This window comes from Pleurodeles waltl, chromosome 6, assembly GCF_031143425.1.
Source record: "Pleurodeles waltl isolate 20211129_DDA chromosome 6, aPleWal1.hap1.20221129, whole genome shotgun sequence".
NCBI lineage: Eukaryota > Metazoa > Chordata > Amphibia > Caudata > Salamandridae > Pleurodeles > Pleurodeles waltl.
The window spans coordinates 521,150,439-521,177,504 of record NC_090445.1 but is presented as its reverse complement, the minus strand read 5'-3'; the positions used below and the strand labels follow the sequence as shown (position 1 = coordinate 521,177,504).

At 42.8% G+C, this 27,066-nt stretch overlaps 1 protein-coding gene across 1 annotated transcript in view; it reads right to left on the bottom strand.

The window, feature by feature from the left end:
• The window catches only part of TAFA3 (TAFA chemokine like family member 3), a 696,205-nt gene that overhangs the window by 92,744 nt on the left and 576,395 nt on the right, over positions 1-27,066 (bottom strand). The gene's annotated exons all lie outside the window — the stretch shown is intronic.

The following is a 27,066-nucleotide window of genomic DNA, read 5'->3' as shown; positions in this document are numbered from 1 at the left end:
CTGCTGCAGGCTGGCCAATCAGAGCACAGCAGCAAAAACAATGCAGAGCTGAAATTGGCAACTTTTTAGGTAAAGTCTAAACTTTTTACCTGGACAAGTTATATTAAATCCAACAACTGGAAGTTGTGGGATTTATTACAACAATCAATTTGATACCAAATTCTTGGTATGTAACATTTAAGGAGACTTTACAATTTAAAATAAAGTCTGCCCATTCTAGCCTATGAAGGCCATTTACTTCAATGAGGGAAAAACGAATTTGGCTGTTTTTACCTCACCAGGGCTTATAAATCTATTTTTATAAAGTCCCTGCTTATAGTTACATGGCACCCAGCCCTAGGGGCACATAGGGCACACCTTAGGGGTGACTTATATGTAAAAATAAGGTCGTTTAAGACTTTGGAAGTACCTTTAATTCCAAAGTCGAATTTGCATATAACTTTAATTTAAAAGCAGCCAGCAAGGCAGGCTTGCTTTTAAAATGACACTGGGCACCTCAGCAATGCACCTAGGTGTGCACCACCTATGCTGTGGTCCCTAAACCTACATGCCCTACCATATACTAGGGACTTATAGGTAGGTTAACTTAGCCAATTATAATTAGCCTAATTTGCATATCCATTTTACACAGAGCACAGGCCCTGGGACTGGTTAGCAGTACCCAGGGCACCTTTAAAGTCAGGAAAACACCAGCAAAAAGTGGAAAATGGGGGCAAAAAGTTATGGGGCCTCTGCAATCAGCCCTGTTTTCTCACATCTCCTCTATCTCACAGGGCACACTAGTCTTGGCAAGCAGGCAGGCACTGATGCTCCATTCTCCAGGGCATATGATATTGGTTTTCCCTGGGTAATATCCCCTCACAGAGAAGGGAGACTAGCAGGCTTAGACCCCTAGTCTTGGTCACAGGCCGAGGTCTCACAGAGATTCCCCTTCTCACACAACCAGTCTTGCTGTTGGAAGATGACAAAGTTTGGGGTCTCAACCTCCCCTTCTTATAGTCCACTTCCAGAAACCAAAATATAATTTAGGGTCTGAACCTTTGAAGTTTGATGTTGGGGTCTGTTTTTTTTAAAGTAAACACTTCTCTTTTCTGGCTGTCTTAGCAGGGAAGACTCTGATGCTGATTGTCCTGCAGCGCAATTCATTGGAACGACCAGAGTTCACACCTAGATGTCACCCACAGTGATATGTGCATCATAGGATTAATCCAAGACTCCCAGCCAATCTTTATGATTCCCTTTACGATGCCCTTATCAGCTCCATCTCTCTTCCTCAGTGAATCAAAGAGCAGCCTTTTGAAGTGTAAAGGGATTCTCTTCCTCCTTTACTTTAGTGTGTCCCACCCAGCTTACATGGATGTGGCAATACACAAATCTGTCTGGATGGAGTCCTCTACTCTGCATATCTTCACCAAGCAGGCATGGGCTTCCCAAAATGGAGCCCCAGGGTCCTCTATGTAATGTTCCATTGAAGGCACACTCAGTGTATATTAACAGCATGCATACTCTTTTCCTCCATGCATTTTACTGTTACAAGTACACATAAATTCAGCACACAATATCAGTGGGAACGCACTGTTCAGCACTGAAGCTTTTCTATATTGTAGCAAAGTGTGCTGTCTGCAAACACACACTGCCAGTACTCAAACGCACCATGTGCACACTGCACAAAACTTCATCCTTCATGTATTGTATTTCTTGCAAGCACACCTACACCCAACATATGTGTTTTTGCACAAGCACTGCAGAGTATTACATCTCTCATGTAATGTATTCCCATTAGGCATACACACACTCAGTACATGAACTAGTCACACATATACTGAACAGTACTGCTCTATCCCTGTACTGTATCCTTCCTAGGCACACATACGCCCAGCACAGAGTCAATACTTCTATGCAGAACTCCATGTCTACCTGCTGCAGGCCAAGGGTGAGTTAAGTACACAGCACTGGAACATTTAAAAAGGTGAGTGAGCCTGTAGGCCTCACTCCAGTGACACAGGGTAAAAAGACCTGTTCACTACTAGTAATCACTACAAGGTATGTTGCCACAACAGTGCTTGTGTTGCTTAACTCCTCGTGTAAGTGTCAGCTGTCCACCACTGAGTGTAGAGCTTTGGGCACCCCTACTGGTCCAACAAGACCACAATTTGTGAGACAAGCCTAATTGATGGCACACACACATGATCTGTCAAAAGAAACAGTGCTCCTATGGCCCAACTCTCTCATCCTTTGGAATGCACTTTCTAATTCTATTGTGGGTTATCAAATGGGGAATGGACCAGTTTGCCCCAGGTTGAAGTCTTGAAGTTATATAGGATTGAGAAACCCACAGTATACCCAAATGAAATGTAAGAGTCCAATCTTGCATCATATAATGTTTTAAAGTATATAGAATCCATGTATTGAGCCAAGCTGGTTAAATCCAAGGTTATTTTTTCGTCCCCATTTGAACAGAAAGCCGAAGACATTTGAACAAAAAGCCGACACTTGATTCGCCCCCTGTGGTAGTTTTACCTGGAGCTTTTTCAAGGCTGTAAAATGTATAAAAGGTCGGAGTCAGATTAAAAGGGGCTATTTGAAAACAACTTTGTTAAATCCCATGCATTATCTTTGCTATAAAGTGAATGGTGGAAGTCCCACGATATACCCGGTGCAAGGTGAACCGAAAGAATAAAGACAATCATTTGTGAGAAAGGGTGTAGGAAAGTCCAAAGAGAGTAATTGTGGCCAGATTTCCAACAGTTGTTATAAGTGAGTCAAGGCACGTTTCGATGTGCAGTCAATTACTAATTTCTTTCCAAATATAATTTTAAAATCATGCACGTTTGAATGTGAGGCCACACAGCAAGAAAGGTGCTGGTAAGATGTAATAAATAGCACCAGTTGTTTTCGAGCATTCCCCACAATAAATGTATTATTATTATTGCAACACCAAGAAATAGCAGAGGAAGAAGGCAACTCATAGCTAAACAGTAATCTTCAAAGGAGATCCACTTTTGGAGCATGTGTCAACTGGTCAGTACATTCTGTGTAAAAATATATATGTATATAATAGCTCTCTTTGGTTCATCATATTACAAGGAAATGTATCATTCACTAGTAACAGACATAATTGAATTCATGTACATTCATAAATATCATATGTTACAAATTATTTAAATAAGTGTAATTATCAGACAGCTGATGTGAGAGTGTAAATGATTCACATTGGGATGGTACATTTATATTGAATTTCACAATTCGTACAATAACGGGTCGTAATGTGGACATTTCAGGGAGTACTTGCATCACATCTGTCAACCCAGGAAGGAGTACTTGCAGCTTAGGGGTCCCTCATGTCAGGTGTCCCACCCCTTAGTACCCACGGTATAGTCATTTGAAGCAAGGAATGTTCCGTAGATAAGATAATTTATCGTGATTTGTATTAAGGTGTTGCATTCATTTAAGATTACCTAAAAATAGAATTAGTGATAGAGAGTTACATTTTCAGTGAACATTGAATTTAATATGTATGTCAAAAGAAAGAAGAAAACAACTGGTTATCAGCCCGTTTCATTGGTTCGCTTACCAGTCTGTAAAGTGCAAAGGTTATCGTAAACCAGAAGAGTTGGTTTCAGGGCTAAATCCCTCATGGTTATTCAGCTTGCTAATCCAGTGCCATATTTGATATGGTCTCAGACAGTCGTCCTTTTTCTATTGTCATGGCCCAAATGAATGGCCAAAATGGATGCGTTTTATCGGCGACAATGATCGGGCTGGGAATACAAATCGAGATTAGATGTTGTCTCTAACTGCCGGAGCATTTGTCCTCCTTTAGTTACTAAAAGGCCAGGATGTATTGCAAATAAACACACTGTGTGTTTGATCAGAGCATTTTGTACTATGTTTTTCATTCGACCTTGATGAAGCAGAAAATGAAGGTTTTGATTTATTAGCGCTTAAACGTAGTGTGAAATAATTATGTGTGACTCTAACCGAACTAATAAAGATTGTACGGGGACAAAATGTGCCCTCAGAGTAGTTCGCCAACATTTATAAGTGTGCTTTATATAACGTGGTGTATTAGAATTGCACTAATCCGACATAACCATAAACGTGTGCTACGATTTGCTTGTTTGAAATGCGTTAGCTTAGCATTACTTTAGCGGAGGCTTTGGCCTAGTGGCCTGGTCTCACGGTTTAGATGCTCGTATTTTTCCAATGTGCTATTAAACGTGTATTTCTGCTTGAAGCTGTACTTTTCCACAGAAACTGTTCACATGCTTATCTTAAAGTTTCGTGCCAGCCTGGCATATTTTCTCTTTACTCCAAGGTCGACTTGCAGGTGCGGACAAATGAGGGTCTGAAAGTGAACTAATTGGTATACAATGTTGCAACTTGCGTACCCATCTCCAAGGATAATGTATGCTTAAGTAAAAGCTTGAGAACTGTCGTTTTTGATTGGACAATTTGAAGCTAACCTATGAACCCTCCAATGGAAGACCCTACTGGATTCGAACTGTTGTCTATAAAACCCAGGTGCACGAGAAGAAATTAGGCCATTATTGGACATCCCGCCATTTTGTAGACTTCGTAGCTATTATGGCCCACTTTGCTGCGACGCCATTTTGAGAGACTTTGGTGCTTTCTCTAATCGAGAGAAAGAGACTTTAATGATTCTTGCCCTAGAGACTTTAACTTTGAAATGCCCTTTGCATGAAGTAGTAGTTTTAGTGCCGCCGTGAGGCAATTGCCCGTCCACCCCTGCCCTTTGCCCCGTCTCATGCTGATCGAGAAACGGTACCTGTGAGACGAAGACTTCCTTGTACGCTGATCGTAATTGGTAAATATGAGAGGAAATTGTAAAATTGCATTGTGTTTCTTTTAGGTATCCAACTGCTGATTTTAATAAGGGCCCTAGCTAGGAGTTTTTCTAAATTAATGTTGCTAAATTGTTTTGCATGAAGTCCCACATGCCGATGCTAATTTGAGGTTAGATGAGGATTCCATATGTCGCATGATGCAATTTGAGATTTTGTTATGCTGACTAAATGTATGCAATTAGTTCATTACAGATTATCGTATTAGTGCTTTGCATTGCCATTATCGAATGCCTTGTGATTCAAATGCTACATAGATTACACTTGTTTCGCCGTCATGGACAGCTATTAATGTTCATTTATGTTTATCATTTGGTGTTGAGACACATATATATTGTGCTAGCTTTGTTAATATAGGGAAATAAATTCACTAACTTTGCAATAAGCTGGTGTGGTTATTCCTGACTGAAAGGTCAGGGTTCGCCGAAATGTATTCTGGATTAATTGTTAAGTGTTATGTTGATCAAGGTATTGCTTATGTTCGTTATTGATTATTGATTTCAGGAAATTGATTGATTAAGAGTACAGAGAGTTCCCACTTAGTCAAAAGATTCATCGGCCTAAAGGGCGTCCGAACACAGGTAAATTATTACTACGGACCGCTCTATCAGTAGATGGTAGCAGAGGACGGTTTCGTCTTTTGGGACCCTGTACTCGTAAAGTACATGGTGTTGAATTAACGGTTACGCATTTTTGAGACCCCCATTCGAGAAGTTGAATTAGATTTTTCTTGGATAAAACTGATTGACAGAATGATGATGGGCTAGGTCCACCGCGACTTTCCCGGGAACTCGGAGCTTGCGTATGGAGAGAACGGAGGTGTGGAAACAGCGTTGGCGGTACTAGTGATGGTATGAGTGAAGTTAGGGTTTTGCGCTTGCACAGCTTATTGCCGCAGGGTGTGTGAAAAGGGTGCGAGGGATTTTTTCTTTTAGAGGATAGCGGAGGTGCGACTCCGAGTGTAGAAGTAGAGAAGTCGTCGAACTTCATAGAAATAGCGGAGGTGCGGCTCCGAGTGTGAGAGTAGGGAAGTCGTCGAACTTCATGTGCATGTGGCGCTTTGTGCATAAAAAGGTCCACGTGGTTGTTGTTGTTGAGACGGGCCCTGCGAGGTCAAGAGACTCCGGAGTATGTTGATCCATGTTGTGGTCTGGGCGGTTTAGTAGGTTGATCGGGCGTGGTCAACGAGTCGGTACGTGTGTTAGGGAGTGAAAGAAACTTCGACTTCGGGCTTTGACAAGATTCTAAGTGCACTAGAATAGATCATTGACAAGTTGAGAGTAGGTCTGCAGGTCAGATTTGCTTGCGAACGTGGGGACCGAGAAAGACGGAATAGCGGCCGAGGCTGGTGAAAGGTCCCTAAGGTCCTGAAGCGACTGTGTTACCCTTCCTGTAGTAAACCGACAGATCTGTTTTAGTTTTTGGTAGCTCGCGATACATGCCAGAAGTTGTTACGAGAGGAGCTGAGTGAAGGAAGACTAGCCGCGAGGCTTTGTCAGCCGCAGTGTGTGTGAGTGTGACGTCACTAGGAGCCGCGCTGGGATAGGTTGGTTGGAGAGAAGGGTCGCGCACGGATTGGACGCAGTCCGTGGGGCTCGATTGCAAGGGGAAAGGCAGGCGAAGAGTATTCCGGGAATTAAAGTCACCTATTGATTACAAATTTTGTGGAATAAAAGTGACCTATTGATTATAAACTTTGTGAAATAAAAGACGAGAAAATGAAATTCCTTAAAGCATTTAGGAGCGCGATGAAGGGGGAGTCTTACATCAAAGCGAGCGTAGGAGAGGAGACGCCGCCCGAGGGCACACCAGCTTACATTGTAATGGAGGAAAAAGGGGTAGCTCCGTGTCTTTGGCTAAAGCAATGGCACAAACTGACAGAGAAACATGGGAGCGTAGCGTTCCCGATACATGGGACATTCAATATAAGGATCCTAGAGAATTTGAGATTCACGATGTATGACATGAAGGTGCCTCCAAGGCCAGCCCAGTTTGAGGCTCTAGCAATCTGGGAATTAATGGCTAGACAGCAACAGAAAAATAAGTTTGAAACAAGGATGAGGAAGGTAGAAAAGACACTAGCGGATGCTAGGTGGGATAATGCGCAGAAGGTGTGGAGGTCAGATGTATTGCAGGGGATAAAATTGTTTCCCGCAATTACTAAGGAAGAAGAGGAGACAGGTAAGAAAGCTACCTGTAAGACAGACAGGAAGTGTTCCAAGGATAGAGAGGACGAGGAAAAATTGAGAAGAGAAGAGGAGTTAGAGGATGAGGAATTAATAATGCAATTGCTGAACGACCGTCCACCACCTTATGCGGAGAATGGACAAGGTCCAAGTACCAGTTCTGCCCCTCCGGCATCGGTACGGAACAGTGAAACTCAGAGTTCAGGAGCGTCATCGGGATCTAAGGACCCGAGTTTACTGTTTACCCCGCAGATACCGCAGGTTAGGAGAATATATCCAGATGTGCCCATGTTGAAACCAGCAGAAAATTATCAGCCGCAGATGCCAGGGTACTACAGCAGTGACAATAGTGGAGGAATGGTTCTAGAACAAACCGTAAGGGGAGTACAGAATGGTCACAATCCAACAATGACACAGGCTGAATCAACTCAGTTTATGATGCCTCAGAAGCAGATGCAGGGGGGAAACGCATATGATCAGATGACAGGGAGTCAGATGGGCATGCCGGCAATGATGACCCATAGTATGGGAATGAACATGCCTCAGAACATGGGAAATGGACAGAACCCAGATGCGATATCGCTACCCATTACTGTAGGTCCACTGTACCTTTGTATAGTCAGCCTAACTTAGGTATGAGCAGCCAGGGATCAATGCTGCAGAATGGGACAGAGAGGAGGTGCATAGAAAACACTCCAGGGATAACTCCGATAGCGGCTCAGCCAACTGGACCCGGATCCTTGATGGAGTTTAGTCCCATATGTGCTCAGTCTACACTGGTGAGGTCGAGTCCCCCACTGATAATACCTCTAACATCGAATACTGAAAAGTTGCCGCAACCATCAATGGCAGTCGATGTGAATGCTACACTGATGGGGGTAAATGCGCAACAGCTGACACAGTGGTTCAACAGTTTAAATTCCACACAAAGTTCAGCCAGTGGGAAAGGAGAAGACTATATGAATAGGGTCAGGTTGAACATGGAAGCACAAGAATTGGTGGAAGGGACTATGGGTGTAAATAGGTTAGAGTCCTACACGGAAGAAGAGCTGAGGTATCTATGTCCCAGGATTACGAAGGAAGTGAACAAGGTACATAAGAGCTTGCAGGAAGCAGCTGACAGAAACGGGGTTGACATAGACAAGATGAAACACTTGAGCAGAAGCTACAGGTTGGATTTTGGGACCACAGATTTTGAACACATGAGGTCAGCAGGCATGAAGACACACCTTAGAGAATTGCTACAGAGTGCACAAGTGTGGAGGTGCTTAGACAAGTGGGAAAGCAGATGGGTAAAGAGGAAGGAAAAGAGGAGGGACAGTGCTACAGAGCATAATGAGAAAAGACCACAAAGCAGCGAGACAGTAACCATGTTACCAATGAGGGAGACAGCAGGGGGAAAATTAATACATGTACCATGGCACAGAAGCGACATTCAGTCATTTACGGATGATTTTCCCAAACTGAGAGAGAAGCCGATTGAATGGTATCAACAGACTGATAGGTTTGTGAAGCTTGCAAAATGCCTCTGGGAAGACCTGAACACTCTCTTTGAGATCGTGGTTCCGGCAGATTTGTGGGAGGATTGCAAAAGAGCTGTAGGTTGGCCGACAAGTGAACCAGAGAGAGACAGGGAGACGGGTGCACCATCACCCATGGTGATGAGCTTGTACTATAAGGTGATTGAGCATTTGAAGACGAAGGTTGCCGCGAAAAATGTGGATTGGCAGAAGATTGATCGAACTGCCCAAGAGGCTAAAGAATCGATTCATAGTTACTATGAGAGGTTGTTGAAGGCGTTTAAGAACTACAGTGGCACGTAAACAATCGAGGCGAAGGATATGCTTCATTTTGTGTTCAGATTTGTGGAAGGGTTGAGACCAGAGATAAGTCAGATGATAAAGTCGCATTTGATTTGCTGGCAGTCGAAACCGATTGATGAGGTCTTGAATTATGCGAAATACTGTAGCGACGAAATTGAGGTGAAACAGAAAAAGCTGAAAGAGAAGGTGATGATGATGCAACTTAAAGCAGCTCAGACAGGTCTGCAAGATCTGCAAGGGATGCAAGGGTTCCAACAGCAGGTACCGCAACCGCAGCCGCAGTTGCAGGGAAACATGTTGTTTCAGCCACAGGCCAGAGGCAGAGGCAGAGGAGGTTTTGTGAATAATGGTCCGGATTTAAACACTGTTGTGACGGGTGTGCAGGCAATGAAGAAGGTGATGCCATGTCACGTGTGCGGAATTGTCGGTCATTGGAAACGCGAGTGCCCGATGGTGGTGCAGGAAGATGCAGGTGCAGGTGTAGGTGTTGGTCAGCAAAACAATGATGTCAATGCATTTCAGACAATGAGGGGACCGAAAATGAGAGGTCCAAACCCAAATTTTCAGACCGTAAATCAATTGCAGGGATTGCAACCTATGCAGCCGCAGCAGATGCAGATGCCTCGTATGCAGATGACGCAAATGCAGCCAATGCAACAGCAGTTACCCATGGTACCTAATCAGCAAATGCAAATACCCTTGGCACCAATGAGTCAGCAGCAAGTGATGGTTCCTCCACAGGTCTCGGGTCAGGTAATGAGTACAAATGGCACCGTACAACAGTTCCCATTCCACAGTGAGAGTGGAATAAACAATGTATGGGAGAGTGAGAGCTCAGAAGAAGAAGGAGATTGTGTGCTTGCAGCATCCTTGGAAGTTGATCAAAAGGGTCCGTACGTAGAGGGAAGAGTAATGGGTCATCGTGTTTCATTCTTGGTGGACACGGGAGCCACACGTTCAACTGTTAAGAGCAGTGAAGTACCAAATTTGCCACTCTCAGGGAGGACAGTTCAAGTGGTGGGAGTAGCAAACAGGCACCTGACGAACCCAATAACAGATCCGGTACCAGTCAGCATCGGTAACTATCAAGGGGTACATCAGTTTGTGATATGTGACTCAAGCCCGATAGCACTGTTAGGGAGAGACCTATTGTGCAAATTGGGTTGTTCGATCATGTGTTCGAACGAAGGAATAACAATCCAGACGAGCAGTGATGGGGAAGAAGAGGACAGTGTAGAGGGGGATGAGATGGAAATGGTAGATGAAGAATATCCTCTGATTTGTCTTTTCCCGATGATAACTGAAGAAGATATTCCAGCCGAATTACGGGAAACAGTCGGAAAGGAGGTGTGGGACATGACAGGAAAAGAGGTGGGATTGATGAAAGGAGTGGAACCAGTGAAAGTGACTGTAAAGCCCAATGCAATCTTTCCCCAGACCCCACAATACCACATGGCACAAGATACCCTCATGAAAGTTGCCCAACTCATTGACGAATTTGTAAAACAGGGGGTACTGAAAGAAGTGTTAAGCAGTCCATGTAATTTACCAATAATGGGACTAATAAAGCCGAGTGGAAAGGTCCGACTTGTGCAGGACTTGAGGAAAATAAATGACATCATAGTCAAATGCTGCCCAGTAGTACCGAATCCAGCTGTGATAATGTTTCAAATTCCTTGCGATGCCGAATGGTTCTCGGTCATCGATTTGTCACAAGCATTCTTTTCTGTGCCTCTTCATGAGGACAGCCAATTTCTCTTTTGTTTCAAATTCCTAGACAGAGTGTACAGTTGGTGTCGAATTCCTCAAGGGTTTTCTGAGCCACCGTCAATATTGAATCAGATTCTAAAGAAAGACTTGGAAGAGTTAGAATTGCCATTCGAGTCAACCCTAGTACAGTACATTGACGACTTACTGGTTGCATCAAAGACAGAAAGCGACTGCACGGCTGATACCATTGCTCTGTTGAACCATTTGGGAAGGAATGGACACAAGGTGTCTCCTTCCAAATTGCAGTTCTGTCAGAAGAAAGTGAAATACTTGGGTCACCAGATAGAGAAGGGATCACGGAGAATAATGAAGGAAAGAATAACAAGTGTACTTCAAATGAGTCCGCCCAAGACGAGAAAGGAGGTGAGGAAGTTTTTGGGAATGGTGGGCTACTGTCGCCAGTGGATTCCCAACTTCTCGACTCTAGCGAAGCCTTTACTGAAACTGACCCAGAAGGATGCTTTGGATCAAATTGAGCTGAAAGGAGATGAGATGGATGCTTTTGTCGAATTGAAAGAGTGCATGTGCAGGGCTCCAGCTTTAGGTATGCCTGATTACACAAAGCCTTTCACATTGTTTTGTCATGAACGTGATGCATGTTCTTTGTCTGTCTTGACTCAAGCCCATGGTGGCGTAAACAGACCAGTAGCGTATTTTTCAGCTACTTTGGATCCGGTCGCAGCAGCACTCCCAGGGTGTTTGCGCGCCGTAGCAGCAGTTGGTATCAGCCTCACTCAGAGTGAAGGAATAGTGATGGGACACCCAGTAACAGTCATGGTCCCTCACTCAGTCGAGATACTTTTGACCCGCTCCCGAACGCAGCACATGACTGGAGCTAGACTCACAAGGTATGAAACGATAATTCTGGGCTCACCGAATGTGCAGCTGAAAAGGTGCACTACGTTGAATCCAGCAACCTTGCTCCCTGGAGAAAATGCTGAAATTGAGAACGCTGAAGACGTCGAGCATGACTGCCTTCAGGTGACTGAATTTTGCACAAAACCTCGACCGGACATTAAGGATACTAAGCTTGATGAAAATGACCAAATTATTTTTGTTGATGGTTCATGTCTAAGAGACGGGATGGGGATTTTGAAAGCAGGATACGCTGTATGTACTGTAACAGGTGTCTTGGAAGCGGGATGGCTCCAAGGAGTCTATTCTGCACAAGTAGCAGAACTTGTAGCCCTTACCAGAGCATGTCAACTGTCTGCATTGATGAAAGTCACCATTTACACTGATAGCCAATATGGGTTTGGGATTGTGCATGACTTTGGACAATTATGGTCACAGAGAGGTTTCCTGACTTCTTCAGGATCCCCAGTGAAGAACGGGGAAAGGATAAGGGAATTGTTACATGCCATTCAAGTGCCAGCTGAAGTCGCAGTGGTAAAGTGCAGTGCTCACACGAAAGGACAGGACTATGTTTCTCTGGGAAATGCATATGCGGATCAAGTCGCAAGATTTTGTGCCTTGAACTGTATATTACTCAGAGATGAATGGAATTCAATAAGTGAGCCAGAACTCGAACCAGCTGAAGCATTTGCCTTGAAGGTCGTAGATACAATAGAGGAACTACAAGCACTACAGAATAATGTCAGGGAGGATGAAAGAGATTACTGGATTAAATCACAGTGTATAAAGAGACCAGACGAGTTATGGGTTTCAAATGAGGGAAAATTTGTTTTGCCAAACAGTCTCTTATCACAGCTTGCGCGGTTCTATCATGGGCAAGCTCACCTAGGGAGAGATGCCATGATAAGATTGTTCAAAACTGATTGGTTTAACCCCAGATTTCGTCAAGCTGCAGAAGCAGTTTGCCATCGATGTGTCACTTGCCAGCAGATGAACCCAGGAAAGGGAACAGTTGTGAACGCGAGCCACATTGGTAGGGCAAGCGGGCCTTTTAGTCGTATGCAGATGGACTTCATTGAGATGCCTGTGCATGGAGGTCTGAAATATGTGTTGGTGATTGTGTGCATTTTTAGTCACTGGATAGAGGCATACCCAACACGTAGAAATGACAGCCTTACAGTTGCAAAGTTATTGTTGAGAGGGTTAATACCACCTTTCGGATTCCCGATCTCTTTAGAATCAGATAGGGGAAGTCACTTCAATAACGAGGTGATAAAGTTACTCTGCGAAGCGCTGAACATTGAGCAAAAACTGCATTGTAGCTATCGCCCTGAAGCATCAGGATTGGTGGAGCAGATGAATGGTACACTGAAATCAAGAATGGCGAAAATATGTGCATCGACAAATTTGAAATGGCCTGACGCATTGCCCTTAGTGCTAATGTCAATGAGAAACACCCCTGATAGAAAAACTGGACTGTCTCCGCACGAAATTCTCATGGGCAGGGCTATGAGACTTCCTGCAGTTCCCCCAAATGCGCTTTTGAATATTACAGATGATATGGTGTTAGACTACTGCAAAGGTCTGGCTGACGTGGTTCGCTCTTTCTCTCACCAGGTGGAAGCAACCACCTTGCCACCGATCCAAGGTCCAGGACACGCACTGAAAGCAGGTGACTGGGTTGTGGTAAAGAAGCACGTGAGAAAGTCGTGTCTGGAACCCCGTTGGAAAGGCCCTTTCCAAGTGATCCTGACGACAACTACCGCTGTGAAGTGTGCGGGGGTTCCCAACTGGATTCACGCCAGTCACACAAAGAAGGTGTTGTGTCCCACAGATGAGGAAGTTGAAGCGCTGAAACTGCCAGTGCCTGATAAAACAGTGCTGAGTGCTGAGACAGAACAAAACCGAACTGAAAACGGACAGGCAGAAGAAGGAGAGAGAGAGATATTATTGGAGAACGAAGAGTCCGACACACTTGGGGAAGACCAAGGAGAAAGTTCAGACAGCGACGGAGAAACTGAAGGTGACAAAGAGCCTGAAGCAGCTGAGGGTAGCGAAAAGCCTGAAGCAGCCGAAGGTGACAAAGAACCTGAAGCAGCTGAAAGCGATACAGAGCCTGACGAAAGTAACGGTGAGGAAGGGCTCGAAAAAGGTGAAAAAGCAGGAGAGCCTGATCAGAAGAGGGCTTTCCCAGAAACAGACGATACAGAAAAAGAAAAAGAGAACGTGATCGATTCCCCTGAAGGAGGGGACAAGGCAGAGCAGAACGAAAAAGTTCAAACCTCTACAGAAAAGGTCGCAGGTCCATCAAATGGACATGGTGCAAAGAGGAGACTAAGTATGTCACCAGTAAAACAAAGGTCTGGAGAAGGTTTGAACGACGGAGAAAGGCCAAAAGTAAAAGAGAAAAGAAAAGAAGTGTCTGTCGTGGTACCAACCTCGAGTGAAGAAAAAGACTTGGCAAAAGAGGAAAGTACCAGCGAGGCAGAATCGAAAAGAGAAGCAAAATTGAAAAGGAAAAGGATACCGAACAGAAGGTATTCCGGTCCAGAATGGGCATATGCAGTCAATGACGATTGGACTGACGAGTTTGTATCTCTAAGCATCGAGAACGAAGAAGAGGAAGAGATACCAATAGAAAAGAAAAGTTTTATGGACAGTGTTGATTGAAAGGGTGATAAATGATATTGCTTGCTACAATCTAACGTGAAACAAACAACCAGCTGAGACATTGCTAAACCGGATGAGACATTTGCTAAACAGATAAAGACTGAGTTATTGCCGAATTGAGACAAATGCTGCTAACCGATAAGTGACTTGGCCTTTGGAGAAGACGGTGTGAACATTGCGCTCGCTCAGCTTTGTAACTGAATTGCTAAATAAGTTTCATTTATAAGTGCTTCTAGCTCTCTGATTCTATACAGATCATGACGCAAAACAATAGAAAGAAATATTGTAAATATGTGTGTATAGGCTTGGTAATTACATGTGTACTAATAGTAATGGCAATTGTGCTTGGAATACGCGGTAAAACTGAGAATGAGAGAATTGAGGCTTCTACTTTTGCTCCTGTTACTGTCACTGAACTAACCGCATTGAAAAGGCTAGCACTGGATGAGAGGCTCTTGCATGATAGGAAAGAGCTTTCGTATAATGTTTTCTATCGCTTACTAACAGAATATGTTGAGACAATGGATGCGAAAGATTGTTATGTGTGTACCCAGATACCGACATCAGTGAAGGAAGGGGTGACATATCACCACATGCCTCTTACATACGGGATTACATGTAGTATAGTAATGTCTAGGTTTTATGGTCAAACTAACATACAGTATTTTTACTCAAATTATGATGTTACCTTTGCTTATGTTCCTATAATAGCGCAGCTAAGCCAGATTGCTAAAGATTGGGATGCTAAAATAATGAGGGAATTTTTCGAGCCAATGCAACCTTTTGAAACGGCTCACGCTCATAGGGAAAATCTTACCTGCTCGCTCTCTGCAGTAGAAATAAGCTTTTTAGACCGCACAGATGATAGAAGGGCTCAAATGAAGGCGAAATTAGAAAAGGAGTTACATAAGAGGACTTCAGTAGATAATTATGATTTTGCTGCAATAAAGACACAAGGGAAAATTGCTTTAGATGCTTGGCATGTAGGGAAGTTTTGTATATATCGAGGTGAATCTTATTATGACAACATTTTTGTAGGAGCGAGTGAGTGTAAACACACGTTTATCTTTAAGGCCAAATGGACATTCATGATGGACGGACTTGACCCTGTCATTCCAGGTGTATATTACATTTGTGGGTATAATGCCTATTATCGTCTTCCGAAGGGATGGTGGGGAAGATGTTATTTGGGTATAGTGTTCCCAAAAGTTTATCAACTGGATGACCTATCGATGATTCAAAAGACATCTGGATCCCATCGTATCCAGAAGAGAGAGACCGCAGCTGCTGTGGTAGGTGATATATTTGGAGCCATGATTCCTTCATTGGGAGTTGTGCTGAATTCCATCAAAATAAGAAAGTTGTCTACTATAGTGGATAACATGTTGACAAAGTTTTCAGGTGCTATAATCCTGATAGATGCTGAACTTGCAGCGGAAAGAGCTATGACTCTTCAAAATAGGCTTGCTTTAGATATTCTTTTAGCAAAGGATGGCGGTGTTTGCAAAATGCTTGGTGCACGACACTGTTGTACCTATATACCTGACAATAGTGTGAAAATTAAAACTATGCTTGCTAATCTAACAAAAGAAAGTGCAGATTTGAAGGAACTGAAAGAACCAGGAGTGTGGGAGAAGGTCGGAAAAGGACTTGCTTCAGTGGGACATTGGATTGGGGGAATTTGGAATGGAATATTGCTAAAAATAATAGAGGGAATTTTAATAGTGATAATTTGTGTATTTGGAATTTGGGGAATAAAAAGGGGAATAATAATGGTTATGGAAAGAATAAAAAGAAGAAAGGAGGAGAAAATTATGAAAAGAATGGCAGAAGAATACAAAGCGCAAACTAGGGGAACTAAAAGGAAAAGAGAACTGACAGAATTTTAATGGAATAAAATTTGTGGGCTTAATTTGTGTGATGACAAGTAGTCATCAGAGGAGGGATTGATGAAGCAGAAAATTAAGGTTTTGATTTATTAGCGCTTAAACGTAGTGTGAAATAATTATGTGTGACTCTAACCGAACTAATAAAGATTGTACGGGGACAAAATGTGCCCTCAGAGTAGTTCGCCAACATTTATAAGTGTGCTTTATATAACGTGGTGTATTAGAATTGCACTAATCCGACATAACCATAAACGTGTGCTACGATTTGCTTGTTTGAAATGTGTTAGCTTAGCATTACTTTAGCGGAGGCTTTGGCCTAGTGGCCTGGTCTCACGGTTTAGATGCTCGTATTTTTCCAATGTGCTATTAAACGTGTATTTCTGCTTGAAGCTGTACTTTTCCACAGAAACTGTTCACATGCTTATCTTAAAGTTTCGTGCCAGCCTGGCATATTTTCTCTTTACTCCAAGGTCGACTTGCAGGTGCGGACAATGGAGGCTCTGAAAGTGAACTAATTGGTATACAATGTTGCAACTTGCGTACCCATCTCCAAGGATAATGTATGCTTAAGTAAAAGCTTGAGAACTGTCGCTTTTGATTGGACAATTTGAAGCTAACCTATGAACCCTCCAATCGAAGACCCTACTGGATTCGAACTGTTGTCTATAAAACCCAGGTGCACGAGAAGAAATTAGGCCATTATTGGACATCCCGCCATTTTGTAGACTTCTTAGCTATTATGGCCCACTTTGCTGCGACGCCATTTTGAGAGACTTTGGTGCTTTCTCTAATCGAGAGAAAGAGACTTTAATGATTCTTGCCCTAGAGACTTTAACTTTGAAATGCCCTTTGCATGAAGTAGTAGTTTTAGTGCCGCCGTGAGGCAATTGCCCGTCCACCCCTGCCCTTTGCCCCGTCTCATGCTGATCGAGAAACGGTACCTGTGAGACGAAGACTTCCTTGTACGCTGATCATAATTGGTAAATATGAGAGGAAATTGTAAAATTGCATTGTGTTTCTTTTAGGTATCCAACTGCTGATTTTAATAAGGGCCCTAGCTAGGAGTTTTTCTAAATTAATGTTGCTAAATTGTTTTGCATGAAGTCCCACATGCCGATGCTAATTTGAGGTTAGATGAGGATTCCATATGTCGCACGATGCAATTTGAGATTTTGTTATGCTGACTAAATGTATGCAATTAGTTCATTACAGATTATCGTATTAGTGCTTTGCATTGCCATTATCGAATGCCTTGTGATTCAAATGCTACATAGATTACACTTGTTTCGCCGTTATGGACAGCTATTAATGTTCATTTATGTTTATCATTTGGTGTTGAGACACATATATATTGTGCTAGCTTTGTTAATATAGGGAAATAAATTCACTAACTTTGCAATAAACTGGTGTGGTTATTCCTGACTGAAAGGTCAGGGTTCGCCGAAATGTATTCTGGATTAATTGTTAAGTGTTATGTTGATCAAGGTATTGCTTATGTTCGTTATTGATTATTGATTTCAGGAAATTGATTGATTAAGAGTACAGAGAGTTCCCACTTAGTCAAAAGATTCATCGGCCTAAAGGGTGTCCGAACACAGGTAAATTATTACTACGGACCGCTCTATCAACCTTAGCCCTCATTATGTAGATTATATTTTAGTATGGTCCCAGTCAGTCATCCTTCTTCTATTGACATGATCCAAAGGGACAGCACCAATTGGGTGCATTTTGTCGGCCGCCATGATGAAAAGGCTGCCATAGGTAAGAGGCTAAGAGTATGAGTCAGGATTAAAATGTGGTCTGTAACTACCAGAACATTTATCTACTTTTGATAGCTAGAAAAAACACTAATACATTACAAGAGTGCCCCGTATGTAGGATCGAAGTCTTTTGATCTAACTATTCATCCGACATTAGTCCTTGTTATGGAAATTGTATTTTGGTCTCAAGTATAGGAGGGAGGACAGTAACGGGACACTTAGCATCATTTAAATGTTAGAGAGTGCCATTCTTAATTACAACAAACCCCAGTTGTGTAGTCAGAGTGTTGTGTAATGTATACCTGTTCAATATTTAGCCCTGGTTAAGAGCATAGTCCTACTTTTAGTGTCATATCCCATAAAGCTTGGCAATGTAAATCCCAATTTTTAACAAACCTTACGGGAAATAGATTTCAAAAGCATATAATGTAGAAAGGAAACAAGAATGAAAATGAAAAAGTATGTCCATATCATTATTTCCCTTCATAGAAGGCCCAGATGTCAAGTCTGCAGTCATTTAGAACACATCCCAGAAAAAAGGGCAAGTATAACATATTCTAATGCCAATACCAGCATATTCATGTAGAGAACAAAATGCCAGTGCAATATACATTGAGGGAGCCAGTGATGCCATATCCATGTCATTCAATTCATTCAGAGGAGCCAGTCGTGCCTTTCAGCATCATTATTAAGACCACGTCGAACTGTATCAAAACAAATAATGAGAGTACTTTCATATTGTCACAGCATTAGTTCGAGAACTCCACCCCGAGGGTGTTGTTTTATTTTTTGGAGACCACAGAATTTAAAAGTTCGGGTAAAGGGGTGACACTTGACGAACTGTTCAACCAATGGGGGTATTAGGTCATCTTTTTGTATGTTGCGGTAATGTTCTTGTATTCTCAGTTTCAATGGACTGGTAGTACTTCCTACATAAATAAATAGAAATAGTACACTGTTGCAATATATGTACACGCAGGGAGAGAAAGTGTCCGTTTTATCTAGAGAGCCCTCAAGCATCCACTAGGATGCTAAGCATCATCATTGGGCAATCTCCTCATCATACCGGCACTGCAATGTCTGGCGGACCACCTCACACAAGGTGGTGGCACTCAACCGAAAATGATCTAGCAGTAATGAGGTCTGCGGAGTGGCCACACTGTGTTAGGACTAGGTACACTACCTTTTTCCTTTCCATGGAGGATGGTGGGACATTATTCCCCATATTAACTCCCCCTGTTTTCTTTTTTAATCTTGGCCTGACCCTTTTACTGAGTTATTAAATCATGATGCCTAAGGCTAAGAGTCAATTTTAATTCGTTTGTCTCTCCTATATTTTTTCTTATTGTCAGTACTTTCCACAGACCTCATTTCTGCTAGATCATTTTCGGTTGAGTGCCACCACCTTGTGGGGGTGGTCCGCCAGACATTGCAGTGCCGGTCTGACAAGGAGATTGCCCAATGATGATGCTTAGCATCCTAGTGGATGCTTGATGGCTCTCCTGATAAAAGTGACACTTTCTCTCCCTGTGTGTACATATATTGGAACAGTGTACTATTTCTATTTAAATATTGAGGTCTTGGGAGACGGTACACTGGACCACAGTTCTCTCAGTCCCTCTCTTTTTTTGATTGGTTCTTCCTACATAAGCCATATCACAGGGACAAATGATGAGATATATTACATTGGTACTCTCACAGTTAATGAAATTGCGTATTGTGAAGCGTTGATCAATAATTGCAATCCCTTTTGATTTAGACACACCCAGTTTACAAATCGAGCAGTAGGTACAGATATAAAAGCCTGTGATTTGTTTCAAGAAGTGTTTGGTGATTTTCTGATCATGAAAAAATGAGGAGCATATTTTGTCTCTAATATTAGGTGCTCTTTTGAAGCTCTGCAGTGGCATTGGTTGAATGTTCTGTGAGATTGCGGGTTTTTTTGTAAAGTAAATACCAATGCTTTTGAAGCAATTTACGGCTGTTTGATGACCATTATGAAAATGTTAATGAAGCGAATGGGTGTCTGGTTGATAGTTGGTTTACCCTTGTTAATAATATCTTTACGATCTGATTTGGCAAAGTGTTCTTTTGTGTTGTTCGATCCTGAGATATTGTATCCTCTTCTGGATAGATGTTCAGAGAGCTCTGTTTCTGCTATCTCATAGTCTACTATGTTGCTACACTTTCGTCTGGCCTGTCTATATTCACCTGGTGGAATGTTTCGTATTGTACTTTGTGGATGACAGCTGGCCTCATGGAGGATAGAGTTAGCCGCTGTTGCTTTTTGATGGAAGTGGATGTGTAGCTGATTATGATCAATGTAGAGGGTAAGATCCAACTATTCAAGTGATTTCCTAGAGATTTGATAGGTCACTTCAATGCCCCATTTATTGGGTGTGAGATTATATAGGAATTGTCAGAGAAGGGACTCTTGGCCTTTTCCAGATAAGGAGTATGTCATCAATATATCAGCCCCAGAAGATCATACGTTGTAAGATATCCTCTGCGGTTTTGTTCCATAGCCAGTGTCTTTCCTCTTTACCCATCAAGATACAGGCATACGGTGGAGCAAAGCGAGCTCCCATCACAGTCCCTTGTTGCTGAAGATAGTATTCGCCTTTGAAAAGGAAGAAGTTATTTTTAAGACAGAAGGTCAGCATTGCTATGATCATTTCATTTATTTCAAGGAAGAGTACTGATCATGTGGATAGGCACCTCTGTACTGCCTCAATACCGTCTTTATGTCTAATTGAAGTATAAGCTGACCACATCTATATTTTTGAGTATATAGTCTGGTTGCCAGTCAATATTTTGGAGTTTCTGGAGTATGGCTTTTGTGTCTATGATGAAGGAGGGTAGGTTCTTCATGAAAGGTTGTAGTTCTGAGTCAATAAAGATGCATAGATTGAAGCAGATTGAATTTATATCAGAGATGATTGGTCTCTCTTTAAGTGGAAAGCCCCCTTGTGGATTTTAGAAAAAAAAAGATATAAAGTTGGCATAGTTGGATGTTTTATAAGAAGAAAGATCTTCTCTTCTAAGGAAAGTATTTCTCTTGAGTACCAGTAATCCAGTAATTCCCCTAGTTTTCTCTGGACCTCCTGTGTTGGGTTCTGTGGAAGCTTTATGTAACATGTGCTGTCATCGATTTGTCGATAAGCTTCCTGGAGATAGACTCTTGTGTTGAGAATAACAATGTTTCCCCATTTATCCGCTTCTTTAATCAAAATTGCATTGTCCTCCTGTAGATCTTGTATTGCCTGCCTTTGTTTAAAGTTTGTATTCAGGTGTAGATATTTTTGTTTCCTTGTATATTTTTGGTATTCCTGATCAAGGTCCCTCATCATTGCTGTAAAGAAAAGGTCAATGGTGTTGCCAGATGGTAATGTAGGTGAGAAGGTAGATATAATTGTTAATCTTGATTGTTTAGAATGAGAAGTGTCAATATTGAGTTCCAATTCTATCTAATTGAGTGATTGTTCATACTCCCCAGTGCATTAGGTCTCAATAAATTAAACCCAGCTCAACCCTTGGTAGCTTGATGTTAGAAATGGGGTCTTTGGTTGGCAGTCAGGTTACCACCTGCCCAAGCAAGGACCCTCACTCTAGTCAAGGTAAAGGAGAATCACCCTCAGTTAACCCCAGCTCACCCACCTGGTAGCTTGGCACGAGCAGGCAGACTTAACTTCAGAAACAATGTGTAAAGTAAATGTACCAACACAAGTAGTAATTCAGTGAAGACGCTACAAAATGACACAACACAGGTTTAGAAAAATAGGTAATATTTATCTAAACAAAACAAGACAAAACCGACAAAAATCAATCATACACCAGTCAAGTTATGATTTTAAATAGCAAAAGAGTCTTAAATCCTTTAGAAAACAGTGAGAAAGTGGTCAGTGTAAAAAAGTACCAGGGTAGCGTCAAAATAACACTGCACGGGTGACTGTGCATTGGAAAAGGGCAGCAGTGCGTCTATTTCTCACTCGTAAGCAAGACCATGAATCGTTCCTCCTCTGGTTGGGTCTCCGTGCTCCATTTCTTCTCTCCTGCGAGAGAGTGATCTGTCAATACGGATGGGCACCACGGGTCCGGGCAGGCTTTGTGTTGTTTTACCACACCCAACGATCTTGAGTTGAAAATTCGGTCGCACAGTATCACAAAACTGCACTTTGTGGAGTTAGCATCATTATCAGCCTCTTTGTTCAGCCACGTTGTGACGATCTTCCATTCGCGATGCAGGTGGAGCGTTGATTTCAGCTGCGAAGCCGGCGGCACATCATTTATCAGCCACGTCACGGAAGGAGAGCTGAAAATTTCCCCACACATTGGTCTGTGTGTGGATTTTCAGTCTTTGTCTGCCAGCTTCACCTTTCAAGGGCTCAGGAACTGGATAGGGAACCACTTGACAGGGAAGGAGTCTCAACAGAGAGTCCAGGTGCTGGCAGGGGAAGTCTTTGATGGCCCTGTCACTTCAACAAAAGGAGGCAAGCTCAGTTTAATCCCTTGGAGATTCTTCTCAAGCAGGAATGCACAACAAAGTCCAGTCTTTGTCCCTTTCACAGGCAGAAGCAGCAACTGCAGGATAGCCAAACAAAGCACAGTCACAGGCAGGGGCAGCACTTCTCCTCAGCTCTTCAGCTCTTCTCCTTGGAAGAGGTTCCTCTTGATTCCAGAAGTGATCTAATTTTCAGGGGCTTTGGGGCTCTCTTATACCCGTTTCTGCCTTGGAAGAAGGCCTACTTCAAAGGAAAGTTTTCCTTGTTTGTAAGATCCTGCCTTGCCCAGGCCAGGCCCCAGACACACACGAGGGGGTTGGAGACTCCTTTGTGTGAGGGCAGGCACAACCCATTCAGGTGTAAGCGACCACACACCCCCTCCCTCCTAGCAGAGATGGCTTATCAGGATGTGCAAGCTACACCCCAGCTCCCTCTGTGTCACTGTCTAGAGAGAGGTGCAAACAGCCCAAATGTCAAACTGACCCCGACAGGGAATCCACAAACAGGAAGAGTAACAGAATGGTTTAAGCAAGAAAATGCCTACTTTCTAAAAGTTGCATTTTCCACACACAATCTAAAAACAACTTCACTAAATGATGTATTTTTTAATTGTGAGTTCAGCTACCCCAAACTCCACATGGCTATCTGCTCCCAAAGGGAATCTGCGCTTTAAGGATATTTAAAGGCAGACCCCATGTTAACCTTTGTGAGAGATAAGGCTTGCAACAGTGAAAGCCGAATTTGGCAGTATTTCACTGTCAGGACATGTAAAACACATAAGTACATGTTCCACCTTTAACAAACACTGCACCCTGCCCATTGGACTACCTAACGCCTACTTTAGGGGTGTATTACATGTATAAAAATGGAAGGTTTAGGCCTGGCCATTGGGTACACTTGCAAAGTCGAATTGGCAGCTTAAAACAGCACACACAGACAGTGCAGTGACAGGTCTGAGCCATGTTTACAGGGCTACTAATGTCGGGAGCACACCCAGTGCTGCATGCCCACTAGTAGCATTTGATCTACATGTCCTGGGCACCTCTAGTGCACTGTAATAGGGACTTACTAGTAAATCAAATATGCCAATCATGGAAAATCAATTACACATACATTTTACATAGGACCAGTTGCACTTTAGCACTGGATAGCAGTGGTAAATTGCCCAGAGTAACAAAAACCAGCAAAAACAGAGTCCAGCACACATCAACAACCTGGGAAACAGAAGCAAAAAGTTAGGGGAGACCACGCCAAGGATGCCAAGTCTAACACTTGGCAACAACCGACAAAGCTTAACAAAAGCATTTAAAAATCACAGAACAGTAAACAAGTAAAACACAAAACACAATAAAACTCCAACACCAACTTATAAAAATAGAGTATATTTTTATTTTTTAAATGGCACCAAAACGTTTCAAATTGGATAAGGGGAACCGGAGATATTAATTTTTAAATAATTAATGCTCTTTAGCACTTAGAAACAAATAGCGCCAATCTGGTCATCAGGTTGCACTTTGACAGGGGCAAAGTCAAAGTTTAAGGCCGACTGTGATGGAGCCCTGCTGGGCTACAGCAAGTAGGAGGCCTCGGTCAAAAGTTTACATTCGGACTTAGTCGTTTTCTTGAAGATTTTCTTCAGCAGGACCAATTCACCAGTTCAACGGTGAAGATTTCTACGTTTGGACTTAGATGATTTTTCGAGATGAAAATCCTTCGACCGGGACACACCTGACTCTTGATCTTATATCCTTGGAGCCCTCTTTTGGATACACTGCCTGGGAGATCCTGATCAACTTTGTAAGTTCGGACTTAGTCACTTTCTCTGAGATTCTCTTTACTGGAATGAACCTGCAAGTCAGGCCGGGTGGTGGGGGAGGCAAGCCGGCTAGAGCTGCAGCGGCAGGTCGGTCCCTTTATGAAGCTTTTTTCCAAAAGTTCTCCAAACATTTGGATCTTCTCCCAGATGTTCTTTTAAGATTCTTTTGAGGTCCACAGCTCAGCCCAGAAGCTCTGAAATGCTCCTCTGGAGTGCAGACTTTAACTCCCAGAATGCACCTGGTGCAAACTCCAAATTGGCCACAGGACAGTGGTCAGCTGGTCAGTTTCTTCAGGAGTTTGTGCAGGGGACTCTGGTTAGCAATTTTTCACCTGTAGCAAAGAGAGTCCCTCCTTGAACCAGTGGAAGCCAGGCAAAGTCATTCTTGTGGTAAAGCTCAATTGTGCAGCTAATCTAGTCCTCCAGAGTGCAGTGTCTAGGTGAAAGTCAGAGGTTCAGCAGGGCAGTCTTTCTTCTCCTGTAGTTCTTCCTTGTAGGGATCTGGTGGGGAACTAATATGTGGGTGCAGCTCTGCCAGTTTTATCTTTGCTCTTGGGTGAAAAACAGGGGGGGTCCTGGTTCTCCAATCAGATGCAGGGTCCTTTCTCCTGTGATGACCACTTCCTGGGAAGTGTGGCAAAAGTCAATCCCTGAGAGCAACATTCTTCAAAAATCCATCATGGCTGAAACTGATTTTTGTGAGGTTACATCTGACTGAGCCCACCTACTGGTGTGGCTAAAAATCTTAAACACACCCTTCTCCTGCCCTCTCCTAATCTAATAAGGAGGGCACCTAATTGTCTGGGGTCGTAGGATGTGAGTGAGATGCCGAGCTACTCCAAATGTCTTCCCTGCCTTTCAAGACCAGTTTGGCAGTTCTCCCCCTCCCTCCTGCTTCTCCATCTGCTGAGGGGAGTTCTCCTCCCACAGGCACATTCCTTTGTGTTCAGCCCAGGCTGCTTCACAACCCATCAAGGCAGCCTGGTCAGGATGCCAGAGGCGGGCCAATCAGAGCAAAGCACTAAAGGGCTGAAGTTGGCAATTTTTTAGTTAGAGTTTAAAACTTTTTACCGGAACAAGTTATATTAAAGTCAACAACTGCACGTTATGGGATTTACTATAACAATTAATTTGATACAAAACTTGAGGTACCTGACACTTAAGGGAACTTTGTTAATTAACATAAAGTCTCCTCATTCTAGCCTATGGAGGCCATTCCCTGCAATGAGGGAAAAAGAAATTTGGCTGTTTAACCTCACCAGGGCTTATAAAACTATTTTTATAAGGTCCCTGCTTATAGTTACATGGCACCCAACCCTAGGGGCACATAGGGCACATCTTAGGGGCGACTTATATGTAAAAATAAGGTAGTTTAGGACTTTGGAAGTACTTTTAATTCCAAAGTCGGCTTTGAATATAACTTTAATTTAAAAGCAGCCAGCAAGGCAGGGCTGCCTTTAAAATGACACTTGTCACTTCATCAGTGCACCTATGGGTGCACTACCTATGCTGGGGTCTCTAAACTTACATGCCCTACCATATACTAGGGACTTATAGGTAGATTGACATAGCCAATTATAATTAGCCTAATTTGCATACTTACTTTATACATAGCACAGGTCCTGAAACTGGTTAGCAGTACCCAGGGTACCATCAGAGTCAGGAAATCACAAGCAAAAAGTGAAAAATAGGGGTAACAGTTAGGGGGCCTCTGCAATCAGCCTTGAGTTTTTTACACTATCATACTGCCATTATCCATGCATTACATTTTGATGCCCCTCAAAATTATTCCACCCTCATAAAACAATATCTATGCCCCACCCTGGCTAACACACCTATAAAGATGCATTTTCACAGACAAACTTAAGGGGGGATGCACCGGTCAGGGGGAGAAGAATGATTTTCCGTGTTATTTCGTTTTGTCAGAGTCCCATCTCAACACCCTTTCCACAGATTGGGCAAACATTGTCCAGATGGTAAATGTGAAGAAGCCAGCATAGCTGAGTAGAGCCTTAGCCTCCGTTTATACCTATTGTCTATCTTTTAGGAGCACTAAATCCCAGATGTCCATATTTAAAAGAGACCACATTGTGCATCTTAGGTGTACCCTTTACTTCAGTAGGGGACAGTTATAGTCCTAGATGTGAAGAGATTTGCATAAGTTAAGTCTAGTCGCCTACTAAGGATATGTAAAGTCTAAATTATACACCTCTGTCCCCTACATAATTACATAATTTGATCAGAATACTCACTGTAGTTCTGGCCCCATGCCTGCAAAATTAGCAGTCTCCCATTCGGTGTTTGACAAAGTACAGTTGTAGTTAAACATCATTAACAATGTACAAATATAAGTGTTGAGGTTTTTCAAGTCCAATCAGTCCTTATCAGACAAAAAAATGTATATAAACACACTCACACTATTTAGGCCGAATGAATACATACTAGATATTTTAAGAAATCCCTCTATTGTGAGCTGACAGTTTCTAAACAACTGATAATGGCATTCAGTGGAATGTAGAATTAGATACGTTTGGAACTATTGTGTATTGTACTTTCCATTATGGCCTTGAGTAAGTATGGGTTGGAGTTGTCCAGTTTGTGCATAAGCCTCTCTTTGGGCACGAGTCGGAATTCCGAGATGTGCGGAGTTAATTAACCACACGCAGCAAAGAAAGTCCGCATCCTTCCTTACATTTCGGCAGGTGTAACCTGACGGAATTTAAGATTAAAAAAGCGTACAGCATAAACTGTGACATGAAAGTATCGCATAGGAATTTTGGTGTGGTAGGCCCAAAAATCTGCATGCTATTCTACAAAAAAATCCCAATAGGTGCAATAAATTATAAACTGCGGGAGTCTGGTTTGATCAGGTGCGGTAAATAACACCGGCCCTTGCGGGACACTCGTATTCAGGTGACGATAGTTCTCCT